The sequence below is a fragment of the Mirounga angustirostris genome, unplaced genomic scaffold (assembly GCF_029215605.1).
Source record: "Mirounga angustirostris isolate CCGP_5_RB_7025 unplaced genomic scaffold, mMirAng1.0.hap1 SCAF_4, whole genome shotgun sequence".
Taxonomy (NCBI): Eukaryota; Metazoa; Chordata; class Mammalia; order Carnivora; family Phocidae; genus Mirounga; species Mirounga angustirostris.
The window spans coordinates 179,960,852-179,974,886 of record NW_026991712.1 but is presented as its reverse complement, the minus strand read 5'-3'; the positions used below and the strand labels follow the sequence as shown (position 1 = coordinate 179,974,886).

The following is a 14,035-nucleotide window of genomic DNA, read 5'->3' as shown; positions in this document are numbered from 1 at the left end:
GGTCCCCTAAATTCACTAGAAGACACCTTGGGCAAGTCACTTCACTTTTCTGGGCCAGGGTTTCCCCTTGTGTAAAATTAGGTAGTTTGGCCTAATTTTAAGTTCCATCTGTGGAATCCTAAACTTGTTGGAAGAACTTCTGGCCTAGATCATGACATACTCTGTGATGTCATCCCTTTACTCAGGCATGTTGACAAATTTAAGTAATTTTTAAAAATCTAGTTTAATTTTAATCCATCCCAAAGACACATAAAACCTACCACTCAGGATGGAGAGATATTATGAAATAAATAATACATAAGGTGTGAATTCCAAAAGGGTTGGGAATCATAGGGCTAGAAAAAAAAATGATAGTTTGGCTTTTTCAAGTGTAAAATGAGGCCAATAAAGACAAATTACAATGATAATTGCCTACTTCTAATCAGTGGCAAATTATGGGTAAGTGGGTAACTGGGCAGTTAATCCTAGAAAAAGCCATTTGCTCTGTGATATTTGATACAGATTTGAAAATTTAGCCTTGAATAAAAACAATTTAACTCCCATTGGTGATTTCTTTCCACATCATACATATAAATACTTTCGGTTTGGTTATTCTGAGTTTGTACAGCCCTGTGTATGTATCAGGAAGACATTATACTCCTTGGAGAAAAGAGAAGTGAGTTCTCAGGAGCCTGTGACACTCACTGTGGTCATCTTACAGCTAGACTTGTCTACAATTTCTAAGATCGCTTTCTACTTGAAGCTGATCATATTTAGAACCATACAATTTCCACACCTTCTTTACCAAATCACTTTTTTATTGAAGCAAATGGAAAGAAGCATCCCCCAAAGTCATTGCTCTGATGTGTACGGTCTGGCCTTGCTCACTTCATCGTGAATTATCGCAGTCTCTGCACCCCATGGCCTGCTCCCATGGGATTCTCATCAGTTCTTAGGTTTCCAGGCCTTTTTGGCACAGGCCTGGCCCCTTCTGAAAGCTCCTTTCAGGAGGCTTCCCTGCCCATCCCACACAGTGACTTCTTCCCAGCTCCTCTCTTAACTCTTACAGGTGACATGTCCCCATCATCCTTACATTCAGTTGGTTTAAAAGTGAATTTTTTATTAAGGTGTAATTCACATATCATAAAATCCACTCTTTTAAAGTATACAAATCAGTATTTCTAATATATGCACGAGGTTATACAATTGCACCATTTTCTAATTCTGGAACGTTTTCATCACCTCAGAAAGAAACCACAGGCAGCCATTCCCCATTCTCCCTTTTTCCACAAGCCCCTAGAGACCACGAATCTACTTTCTGTAGCTATGGATTTGCCAATTCTGGGCACTTTAGATAAGCAGAATCCTGCAATACGTAGCCTTTGGTATCTGGCTTCGTTCACTCAGCATAGCGTTTTCTGCATCCATCCATGTTGTAGCACGTATGCGAACTTCATTCCTTTTTACAGTGAAATAAATTCCATTGTCTGGATATACTGAATTCTGTTGATCCATCCATCAGTGGATGGACAGTGGGCTAGATTCCACTTTTTTGCTGCTATGGGTAATGCTGCTTTGAGCATTCGTGTGCAGGTGTTTGTGTGACATTCATTTCCTTCAATGTATTTATTTATCTAGATTTATTTATTTATTATTTGAGAGAGAGTGTGTGTGTGAGTCGGGGGAGGGCCAGAGGGAGAGAGAGAGAATCTCCAGCAGCCTCCCCACTGAGCGCAGAGCCCCATGCAGGGCTTGATCTCAGGACCCTGAGATCATGACCTGAGCCGAAATTAAGAGTTGGACGCTTAACTGACTGAGCCACCCAGGTGCCCCTCATTTCCTTCTCCATCCATCTTCACAACCACCATGAAATGTCCATGAGGGCTAATTCCTTGTCTGTCTCATTCACTGCAATTCCCTTAAAGCCCTAGCACAGTGCCCAACAGCTAGACATTTGTTAAACAAATACATAAATAACAGATCAATGAAATAGATAGTATTATAGTATTCTGTTTTAAAAATCCATTTTACTGTTACCATGAATTTCATACAATACATACAACCCTTGGGCCCAGTAAAACATACACACTTTGAGTGGACAATTTGATACGTTCTGACTATCTATATACTTGTATAACCACCACCACCACAGCCACAATCAAGATAAGAGACACCACAGCCAAGACATAAGACAATTACATAACCTGAAAATGTTCCCTCATGCCCTTCACAGTCCATATCCAGCCCCCAATCCCAGCCCCAGCCAAACACTGAGCTACTTCCTAACCCTACAGACTAGATCTGCCTTTGCCAGAATTTTATATAAATGGAATCCTACAGTATGTACTCTTCTGTCTCAAGTCTTTTGCTTAGCATGTTTTTGAGATTCATCCCTATTGCTGCATGTATCAGTAGTGTGTTCCTTTTTATTACCAAATAGTGTTCCATCGTAAGCATGTACCACAATTTCGTTATCCACTCATTGGGTGAGGGATATTGGAATTATTTCCAGTTTTTGGCTTTTATGAATAAGGCTACTATGGACATGCATGCACAAGTTTTTGTGTGGGCATATGTTTTCATTTGTCTTGGGTATATACCCAGAAGTAGAATTGCAGGGTCTAATTGAAAATGGTACTTATAGAAGCTGCCAACTCTGCAAAATAATTATGCTGTTTTACACCAGCAATGTATGAATGTTCCAGGAGCTCCACCTCATCACTATACTTTATATTATCAGTCTTTAAATTTCATTCATCTGAGTGGATATGTATTAGTATCTCTTTGATACTAATTTTTCATTTGAGTATCTTTGATGGTGTAATAATATTGAACATCTTTTCATGTGTTTTGGACTTTGGTGAAGTGTCTGTTCAAACTTTCACCCACGTTTTTTTGAGTTACGCTCTTGTTGAGTTGTAAGAGTTCTTTATGTATCCTGGATATAAGTCCTCTGTCAGAAAAATATACAGCAAATATTCTCTTGTAGTCTTTGGCTAGCTTTTTCATGTTCTTAATGGTCTTTCAGAAAGTAAAAACTGGTAAAATCCTTATTCTTTTTTTTTTCCTTATAGATTATGCTTTTTGTATCCTAATTGAGAAGTTTTGCTTACTCCAAGATCACAGAGACTTTTTTTCCTGTTTTTTTTTTTTTTTTTTTCCTGGTTGTTTTGTTTTAGCTTCTATGAGTAGGTCTAGAAGCCATTTTGAGTTGATGTTTGTGTATGATATAAAGTAAGGGTTAAAGCTCATTCATCTATACCCATCTATACCCAACCAGCATCATGTGTTAAAAAAACTATCCTTTCCCTTTTAATTCCTTGGATACTTGTTGAAAATCAATTGGCTGTACATATGTGGATCTGCTTTTGAAGTCTCAATTCTTTTCCATTGATCTATATTCTATCCTATGTCAATACCATATTGTTTTGATTACTGTAGATTTGTCATGAATCTTCAAATCTGGTAGTGTAAGTCCTCCCCTTTTGTTCTTTTTTGCTATTCTACATCCTTTGCATTTCTATATAAATTGTAGAAAATCATATTGATTTCTATAGGAAATCCTGATAGGATTTTGATTGGTATTGCATTGAATGGGCAGATCAATTTGGGGAGAATTGACACATTAAAAATATTTACACATTCAATCCATGAACATGATAAATCAAGGTTTTTTAAAGAACTTACTTAAAAAAATTTTTTTTAAAAAGGTCTTACTTAAATTCTCCTGGCAATATTTTGTAGTTTTCAGTATTCAGATATATATTTACAGATATATAGAGATACTTATTCTTAAGTATTTCATGTTTTATGCTATTGTAAATATTTCTAAATTTTAATTTCTAATTATTCATTAGCATATAAAAATAGAATTAATTTTGTATACTGACCTTGTATTCTGGTCGTTAGACTCATTTACTACTTATAGATGCTTTTAAAAAATATTCCTTTAAATTTTCACCCTGCCACACCCTGGCAGTGTGACCTTTAAGCTCAGCCACCTTGGCCATGGTTGGGTACTTCCAAATAACCAACTGGTTCTGGGCAAAGCCATGGCCTGAGATGAGCTCCTTGTAGTGGGGAGACCAGAGGATGGAGCACACCTGGGATTGAGCATCCACAGCACTCAGACAGGCCCCAGAGCAGACATTCCAGATTCGAATGTGTCGGTCCCTGGTGCCCCCTCCAGTTGCCAGGACATTGGACTGCCAGGGACACCAAGCTACAGCCTTGACAGCCCCTTGATGCTGGGTGAATGTCTGCAGGGGAACCCAGCCACCCTCTCCAGGAACACTAGGCCACACATTGACCAACTTATCGTTGCCACCGCTGGCCAAATGTCATCCATCTGGGGCCCAGCGCAGCCCACACACCTCCTGGCTGTGGCTGCTCAGTGTGGCCACATGGTGTTCTGCCACCCGAACATCATGGTGGTGGATGTGGCCAGAACGTGAGCCACTGGACGAGATATAGCTATTCCAACACAGGGAGCTCACACGGGCAGAATGAGTGGTCATGTTTCGAAGCCGCTTCTGCTGCACCTCCCGCAGCTGCACCTCCGCACTCCTGGTGCCCACAGCCAGGTAGCTGCCCTCTTTGATCCAGGCCACAGAGGATATCTAGTCCCCAGGCTGCTCCGTTTGCAGTAGCTGCAAGATGTCACCAGACCTGGTATTCCACAAGTACATGCTGCTGTCCAACGCCACAGCCAGAAGTCCCTAGAGCTCCAGTCCACAAGGTTCGGGTAGTCATCCCGGATTTCAGGGGCATCCAGGATTCGGTCTGGCGGGGAAGGAATGTAACGGCAGGTCTTCCGGTGGCAGCCAGGTGTGGCCTTCTGGCTGTAAAGCACTTTCAGTCTGTTCTGGTAACCCTCTGGGGCATTTTGTGGTTTTCCACAGAGCCGAAGGATGTTGGCTTCCTCCACATCAAAACCGTTCAGGTTCAAAGCCCAGGCTCTCTGATATTCCTTCTTGGTGGGCATCTGGCTAGCTTCAGGCTGGTTTTCCCTCCTCCGGAGGAAACTGGCCACTTCCATCTGGGAAGCACTGCGATGGAGGATATAGCAGTCACCCCCAGGTTTGCTGGGAGTGGTCTGAGCCTTGGAGCTGGATTTGCCAGGAGTTCGGCCTGGGGTCCTGCCAGCGCTGTGGGATCAGTTGGCTGCCCGCATGGGTGAGGGAGCGGGCCCACGGCTTCCTTAGCTTTGCGCTGCCAGCGTGCGGAGGGTGCATTGGGGATGGATGCGTCCAGCTGCAATGGCGAGTGCAGGTCACTCTCGAACACGAACTGCGCCATGGCAGCGTCTGCAGAGGGAGGAGTCCTTGGAGTGGGTGACCGCCGAGTCCTTCAGCCCCCAGCAGGTCCAATCCCAGACCGTTCTGGTCAGGTTTTTAATATGAACTTAATTTCTTTAATAAATTCAGGATTGTTTATGTTTTCTTCTTTTTGGTATCAGCTTTGCTTATTTGTGTCTTTCAAGAAATTTGGCTATTTCAGTTAAATTTTTAACTTACTGGCAAAAAGTTGTTCAAATTTTTATTGTCTTTCTAATGTCTGTAGGATCTCTAGTGAAGTAGTATCCAGTGATGTCCCTTTGCATTCCTCATATTTGTTATTTGCGCCTTCTCTTTGTTTCTTGATTAATCTAGTTAAAAGTTTACTAATTTTGTTGACTTCTTTTGTTTTGCTTCATTGATTTTTCTTAATGTTTATCCGTTTTCTGTTTCAGTGATGTCTGCTCTTATTTTTACTCATTTGAATTTAATTTTTTCTTTATCTGGGTTCTTAATTCAACACTCGGATCATTGATTTTGAGCCTTTTTTCCCCTCTTTATAGTTATAAATCCCTAAATTTTATATGTTGTGCTTTAATTTTAATTTAGTTCAAAATATTTTCTAATTTCCCATATGATTTGGTTTGGGTTTTTTTGTTTTTTGTTTTTGTTTTTTTTTTGATCCATGGATTATTTAGAAGTATGTTTCCTGGGAATTTTTCAGACATTTGTCTTGGTTTCTAATTTAATTCTATTGTGCTGAAAGAACATAGTCCGCATGATTTTAAATCTTTTATGTTTACTGAAAGCCTCCCTTGGGGGCTCAGCATATGAATTATCTTGGTGAATATTACCTGTGTACTTGAAATGGATGTATACACTGCTGTTCTTTGTTGGAGCAGTCTATAAATGTCACTTAGGTCAGATAGGTTTTAAGTGTCATTCACGTTCTCTATATATTTACTGATTTTCTGTCCACATCTCCTATTGATCATTGAAAGAAGAGTGTTGGAGTTTCCAACAATATCCGTACATATGTGGCTTTCCCTCTCAGTACTGGCTTGTTTTGTTTCATACATTCTAAAGCTCTGTTATTTAGGATTATTACGGCATTTTGATGAATTGAGCCCTGTATCATTTCATAATATTCCTCTTTATCCCTATTAACAGTCCTTGTGCAGAAGTCTGTTTTTCTGATGTCAGCATAGCTACTGCAGGGACGCCTGGGTGGCTCAGTCAGTTAAGCATCTGCCTTTGGCTCAGATCATAATCCCAGGGTCCTGGAATCGAGTCCCGCATTTGGGCTCTTTGCTCAGCGGAGAGCCTGCTTCTGACTCTGCCTGCTGCTCCCCCGGCTTGTGCTCTCTCTCTCACACACACACAAATAAGTAAATAAAATCTTAAAAAAAAAAAAAGTATAGCTACTGCAACTTTCTTGAGTCTTGTTGACCTGCTCCAAGTTTTTCCTGCCTTTGATTTTCAACCTATTTGTATCTTTATATTTAAAGTAGGTTTCTTGTACAAAATATATGGTCGGGTCTTGCTTTTTATATTTTTATTTTTATTTCTTGATCCAGTCTGGCAATCTCTACCTTTTAAATTGTAATGTTTAGTCACTTTTGATGTGTGTGTTTATTATATGTGTGTGCAGCAGTCTACCACTTTGCTGTGTGTTTTCTTTTTGACTTATCTGTTCTTTGTTCCCCTTTTCCTCCCTTCTTTTGGATTATTTGAGTATTTTTTAAAATTTTTATTGTTATGTTAATCACCATACATTACATCATTTGTTTTAGATGTAGTGTTCCATGATTCATTGTCTGTGCATAACACCCAGTACTCCATGCAGAACGTGCCCTCCCCAATACCCATCACCAGGCTAACCCCCCCCCACCCCCTCCCCTCTAGAACCCTCAGTTTGTTTTTCAGAGTCCATCGTCTCTCATGGTTCGTCTACCCCTCCGATTTAACCCCCTTCATTCTTCCCTGTACCTCTGAAACAAATAATACAATATATGTTAAAAAAAAAAAAGAAGAAGAAAATAGCAGGAAAAATATTTGAGTAATTTTAAGTTCCATCTTTTTCTCCATGATTGATTTATTAGTTATAATTTATTTTTTAGGGTTTACTCTGTGGTCTGTATGATACAGCTGTCAGTGGTCACAGCTCAACTTCATGAACCTTACTTACACCAAAATAACTTGTTTTTCCTCTTTTTTTGTGCTACTGTTATCAAAGATTTTACTTCTACGTGACACCTTGCGATTATTTTCACTTTAAACAGGCAATTATTTTTTAGAGAAATTTACAGTGAGACTTTAAAAAAAAAATTTACCTATTTATTATTTACAGTCTTCTTTATTCATTGGTACCCTCATTTCATCTCTCCTATAGTACATGCCTTTCGATGACAAATGCTCTCAACTTTTGTATGTCTGAAAAAGTCTTTATATTGCCTCTGTTTTTGAAAGATATTGTAGGGGCCCCTGGGTGGCTCAGTTGGTTAAGCAACTGCCTTCGGCTCAGGTCATGATCCCGGAGTCCCGGGACCGAGTCCCGCATCAGGCTCCCTGCTCAGCAGGGAGCCTGCTTCTCCCTCTGACCCTCCTCCCTCTCATGCTCTCTGTCTCTCATTCTCTCTCTCGCAAATAAATAAAATCTTAAAAAAAAAAAATTTTTTTTTTAAATTGAAAGATATTGTATTGGCTCTAGAATTCTTTATTGACTATGTTTCTTTCAGCCCTTTGAAAAAGTGATCTCATTTTCTTCTGGACTGCATAGTTTTTGACAAGAAGATTCTTGTCATTTTTATCTTTGTTCCTCTAAATTTAATGTCTTCTTTCCCTTCTGCTTTTAAGATTATTCCCTTTGCTAGTGTTTTCCAGCAGTTTGATTATGTTGTCCCTTGGGATGGTTTTCTTTTGTGTGTTACCTTTGCAGTTCATTAAGTTTCTTGGATTTGTGGTTTATAGTCTTCATCAAGTTTGGAAAATTTTTTACTCTATTTCTTCAAATATTTGTCTCATCCCTTTTCCAAATTCCCATAATACATGTTAGACCACTAGATAGTTTCCCACAATTCAGTGAGATTCTGTTATTTTTCTTTCTGTGCTGTTTTTTTTCTTTGGACAGTTTCTATAGTGACATCTTCTAGTTCACTAACATTTTATTCTTTAATATTTAACTTGCTGCTTATCCCATCCAGTGAATTTTAAATTTCAGATATTGTAACTTTCATTTCTAGAAGTTCCATTGGTTCTCCTTACATTGTCAACTTCTCATTATATTCAGGTTTTCCTTCAAAAACTTGAAAATAGTTAAGATAATGTTTTCAATCTCCTCTGCAAATTCCATCGCCTCTATCCACTTCTGGACCTATTTCTTTGATCATTTATTTATTTTTTTCTTGTTTGTTGGTTTTGTTTTCCCACTTCTTGGCCTGTCAGGTAATTTTTTATTGAGTACTGGACATTGTAAATTTTACATTTAGGGGGTTAGATTCTGTTGTCTTCCTTTAGAGAGTGTTGGGCTCTGTTCTGAGGGGCAGTTCACTTACTTGCAAGTCAGTTTCATCCTTTCAAGGCTTATTTTTAAGCTTTTGTAGAGTGAGTCTAGCATCATCTTTATGCTCCTAAACTACTGCTCATATATATGGTCTTTCTAAGGTCCCTACCAAATGACCCAAGTGATTAGAGTCACCAATGACAACTCTGGCTGGAATCAAATGATTCCCAAGCCTGTGTGAGCTCTCAGAACTATTCAGCTCACTGCTCAGAGGTTGGTCTTTGCTAGCCTCAAGGAGATTTATCCTCTACCTGCACATCTCTGTTTTCGGCCAAGACCCCAGGGGAAACCACCCCCACCCCCCCACACCCCACCCCCATCCCCCGCCAATGCAGATTTCTGGAGCTCTCTCCCTACAAAGCCCCATCCTCTTCAGAGCTCAGCCCTCAGGTTCTCTGAACTCACAGTTCTGTCTCCTCAGCTCAAGTCCTCTGCTTGGGACCCCTGTCTCTTCTCCACAGTTTGCAGTATGCCTCCAGGCAGAATGTCAGGGTAATTATAAGGCTTGCCTTGTTTGTCTCCCTTCTCTCAGGGGTCACAGATCTGATCTGTCTGTTGTCTAATGTCTGAAGACTGTTGTTTCATCTCTGTGTCCAATTTTCCATTTATTGATGGCAGGAGGGTAAATCTGCTGCCTGTTTTCCCATTACGACTGGAAGCAGAAGTTCTTTATAGAACACATCTTTAAACAGAATCAAATGTGACGATTTTATCCCTAACCCCGATCCATTAATAATTTATTCCAACTATAATCTTATGTATAGGTTTGGTTAGAATATTGTTGCTCTTCTTGTTGCTATTATTTTTAAAATCATAAAAGAATAATAACTATCAGTTATTAAATGTCTATTATTTGTCTGTTATGGTGCTAAGCATTTTACAACTATTCTTTTTATTATCACTATCTTAAAGTCAAGGAAACTCAGGCTATGGGATAGTAAGTGCAGTCAGTATTCAAACTCAAATACTGTTCTTTGGAAACCTACCTTTACGTGTCTTACCTTTACCACACCTTTGGTGGAATGAGGAAGAGGGGGAGATTCACATGATTATGGTAGATAGAAGCTCTCTACCAGTGTTTTCCAAGCTGAGATGAGGCAAGAAGGTCTAGCTTCCTGGATTCCATCTTGGAATGTCTGAGTCATAATTTCTGGGCAGTTATATTCACTTGGGCTCTCAGGAGGTTCTTACACACAAACATTTACCTGGATGTTTCCCAATTCCAGCATCAAATATTTGAACTATGGGACTTCCAGCATCCTCCATCCCACCAAATCAAAACATAAAGAGGAATTTCAACCATAAAATCAGTTCCATGCTGAAAAACTAAATGTTTCCTGGCCGTTATCTATACCTGTTCTTTGTCATTTGCATTTAAGTATAGTGACTTTTTAGTTAGAAAAACCCCAACCGTCAGCAGGCTTTCAATTAGCCTCTGATACCACCTGCTTTGAATTATAAAGCTTCAAACTACAAAGTCATGCTTATATCTAAACACAGTGTTTTAAACTTTGGATTGAAGCACTCTATAGACTTCAGTTTCCGTGTTTTTCAAATTAATGGGTTAGATATTTGAAGTCTTGTTCAGCTCTAAAATTTCGTTATTTAAAATATTGGTTTTTTAAATTAAAAAGTTATTAGTGGTTTTGCTTTGTTTTTAAGCTATTGTAGGGAGATTCTGTTTTTAAAATTATGTTCTCTGGAATTAACAAGGTCACAAGAACATACAGTAGCATTTCCTGCAGCCTTGAATGGCAAGAATGCACCATGAAGCACCCTCTCCACTTCTGAAATGCTCGTTCAGGCTCTTTGAAGTGTACAGCATAGCTTACAAAATTTGGTTTGTCAAGGTGAATAAGACTTATTGATCGAGGTGTAGGCAAACAATCAAAGGAAATGCTGAGTGTTTGTCTTTTTTAAAAAAATCCATCTGAAAGTCAAAACCAGCCAGAATGTTTTGTATTGAGGATGGCCAAACAAAGGGAAAAAAAAATCAAGATTTTTATCTGTGCTAAGAAGTGGTTTTGCCCAGTCTCCTTTTTATTCAAATGAGAATGTTGGGTTATATGATACTATTAATTGTTGAGTAGCTCTTATTGAAAGTGTAGCCAGAGGGTATTTAATTACAGAGGGACATACAGAATTTTAAGCCTAAACCTGGATTTTATTACCAAGAATGTAAAAGTAACAGAACCTAGTGTTTATAATTTTGTCCCTGGCTCACTAAACAGCCCTAGCCAGCTGTGCAGTCAAAGTCATTTGCATTTATTTGATCAGAAAATGATTATTGTGTAGTATAAAAGCATCATTCATTTCCTATTACCATTGATCTCCAGAGAGTTTCACTCAGATCTTGCCAGGAATTTCCAATGGCAGGTGGTGGAGCTATATTTTTCTATGATTAATCATATAGTCCAAATTCAGTGATTACAACTCATTAAAGAGAGTAGATTTCCTATTAATGAATGCTTAGTGCCAGAATTCAAGACTCAGAAGTTGCAGGCCTAGAATAATGTGGACACTGGATTCTGAGAAAGGACCTCTTCATTCAAGGGCATCCCTGGAGAAACTAACTCTTGTGGAACTCTCGCGGGGCTCCCTTTGGATTAGAACACAACCCATCAAGGGCTCGTTGACCTCAATACAATACATTCCACATTTTATTCACTGGAAGGGCTTTGTAGCCAAATATGATTGTGAAGACTCAGGACCTAATTTTTGAAGCTCACATTATCCATTGTGTGCTCAATCCTAACAAATTTGTTAGAGGCTGTCTAAAGTATGGATGATGACATGACATTATCTAACCAGCTGCATTTCAACCACAGAAAATGGTCTTCTATCTGAAACAAACTCCTTTTCATGTTTGAAGGCTTAATTAGGTCTCCTCCCCATACTCATAACTTCAGCCTCTTTGCCCTTCCTTGATGCCCAGACAGCCTCCAAATAGCTCCTGGAGTCAGTCCCATCTGCCTCTAATCCACTCTATACACAGCCTCTTGATTGCAAATGTTATAGGGGAGTGACAGCTGAAATCAGTTGTTTCCCCTCTTTTATCTAAAGGAAAGGAACAGACTAGGTTAGTTCCCAAATTTAGTGACTTATAACAACAAAGCCTTATTTCTCATTCAGACCATTTGCAGTTTTGAGTCATAGTAGTGGTGGTGGGGCTTGGGGGAGCTCTAATGCCTTCTCACTCAGGAACCAGGACAGATGGAGTCTTCACCATCTGAAGTGGCACCCAGTCACCATGTCTGGGGGAGGGAACATAGCAAATCACACATTCACTCTTAAAGACTTTCTCTAAGAAATGCTCTCTCTTTTTTTTAAGATTTTATTTATTTATTTATTTTAGAGAAAGAGGGCAAGCACATGTGTGCGAGCGCGGGGAGGGGCAGAGGGGGAGGGAGAGGGACAAGCAGACTCTGTGTTGAGCTGAGCACAGAGCCTACTGCAGGGCTCTATCTCAGGACCCTGAGATCATGACCTGAGCCCAAACCAAGAGTCTGATGTTTAACCTTAACTGACTGAGCCAGCCAGGCACCCCTAAAAAGTACTTCTAATTGCATTGCATATAGGCCATATCAAGTTACCTAGACACACCTGATGGATGAGCAGAGTGGTGTGATCCAGCCATAGGCCCAGCAGCAGACCTGAAAATAGGGACTAGCTAATAACTACACTGATAGCACTAGCACTAGTAACCACATAGTCTATCATTCTGGTCACCAAATAGTTCACCTTCCTTCTTACACTCAAAATACCCTACCCCTTATGGAAAGCTCCATTCAGGTAGGACATTAAGCTCAATGTCCAGGATCTCTGGGTGATATGAGATAGTCTCTACATTGCATCTGGATCCAGAACTAAAAAGACGAGGAAGCTGTCTCTCTCACATCCACTATATAATGGTAGCATAGGGATAGAGTATGCATGGTAAATGCTCCTGTTCAGGGAGGGGAAAAACACTGGCCTGTGGCAATTCTGTAATCCTGCCAGGCAGACATTGTGAGATTTCCCTCCTCAAAAATAGGGGACATTCCCTAAAAAGGCCATGATCCAATTCTCTGGAAGGTCCTCCCCTGTCCATTGTCCTTTGGGAACCCTCTCAGATTCTTCCTCTGCAAAAGATTTCCCTTGGCCACATCCAAGCTGGGGACTAAGTCCTCCCTGAGAGATGAGCACCTTCCTTAGCTCATATTCTGCATGTACAAAGAAGAGACCCAGAAGGTCATTCGAAGTCTAGAACCATCACATTCTCTTTGAGTACCAGTGATGTATCTCTTATTATTACAGTTTGCCTCCCAAACAGATGGCTTCTTACTCTCTGATTCCAGCCAACAACTTGGTGCCAATAGTCACACCTACCATTCATTTCAAGATGCAGTCCTCATATTTGCTGTATTTCTCTGCTTTGTCACCTCCCTCCCTCCTTTCTTGACCTAATGCACTATACCTGGAACCTATCAAGTGTGGGTTGGAGGAACACATCCTTATTTTCTTTCCCCTGAGATATTCGGCCCACCTGATGGGATTCAATAGATCTTTACTTGAGACACCTTAATCCATTCAAAGGTTTGAGCAAGGGGTATGATGGCTATACCTTTTATCTGACCCTTGCCACAGATTGAGTTTTAATTGACCTTTACTGCTCTGAGACTTGTTCAGTTTTAACTCAGTATATATATGTAGTTGAGAAGCAGTTGTTCTTCCAATCATAAAAGTCCTTGAATTTATGGACCCCTCTTTTCCTTCCCTTTCCTCTTTGAAAAATGACCAACTCCTTTCTGAGTTCATCTCATTCATGTAATACCTTGCCAAATGCAGCCAATAGCAACCTACACACCATAATTACATTATGTTATCCAATCAGTTTACTTAAACATGCAAATTATTTAGGGATGTGATGTGCCTCCCAGTGCAACCATAGATGACAATTTGCCAGAAGGTTTTCTACTCCATAAGGTGGATGGGTATTTTCCCAATCCCTGACTATAGCTTTGCTACTTACCACTGATAGGTAGACCAGTGTCATATATTTTAGGTCTGGGTTATGGCAGCAGCTTACTTCAAGGTGCTAATTTCTGTATTAATAAGTACAGGTTATGTGTGCTGCAGTAATGAGCATCCCTAAAATTTCAGTGTCTAAAACAACAGCAACAAAGACTTATTTCCTGTTCACATCACATGCCCATTTCCAGTTAGTGGAAGTCTCTGC

General features: G+C 39.9%; 1 protein-coding gene and 1 pseudogene across 2 annotated transcripts in view; one reads left to right on the top strand and one right to left on the bottom strand.

The window, feature by feature from the left end:
- KAZN (kazrin, periplakin interacting protein) overlaps positions 1-14,035 on the top strand; it is a 1,036,128-nt gene that overhangs the window by 371,350 nt on the left and 650,743 nt on the right. The gene's annotated exons all lie outside the window — the stretch shown is intronic.
- LOC129046410 (cell division cycle protein 20 homolog) lies at positions 3,891-5,454 on the bottom strand (annotated as a pseudogene).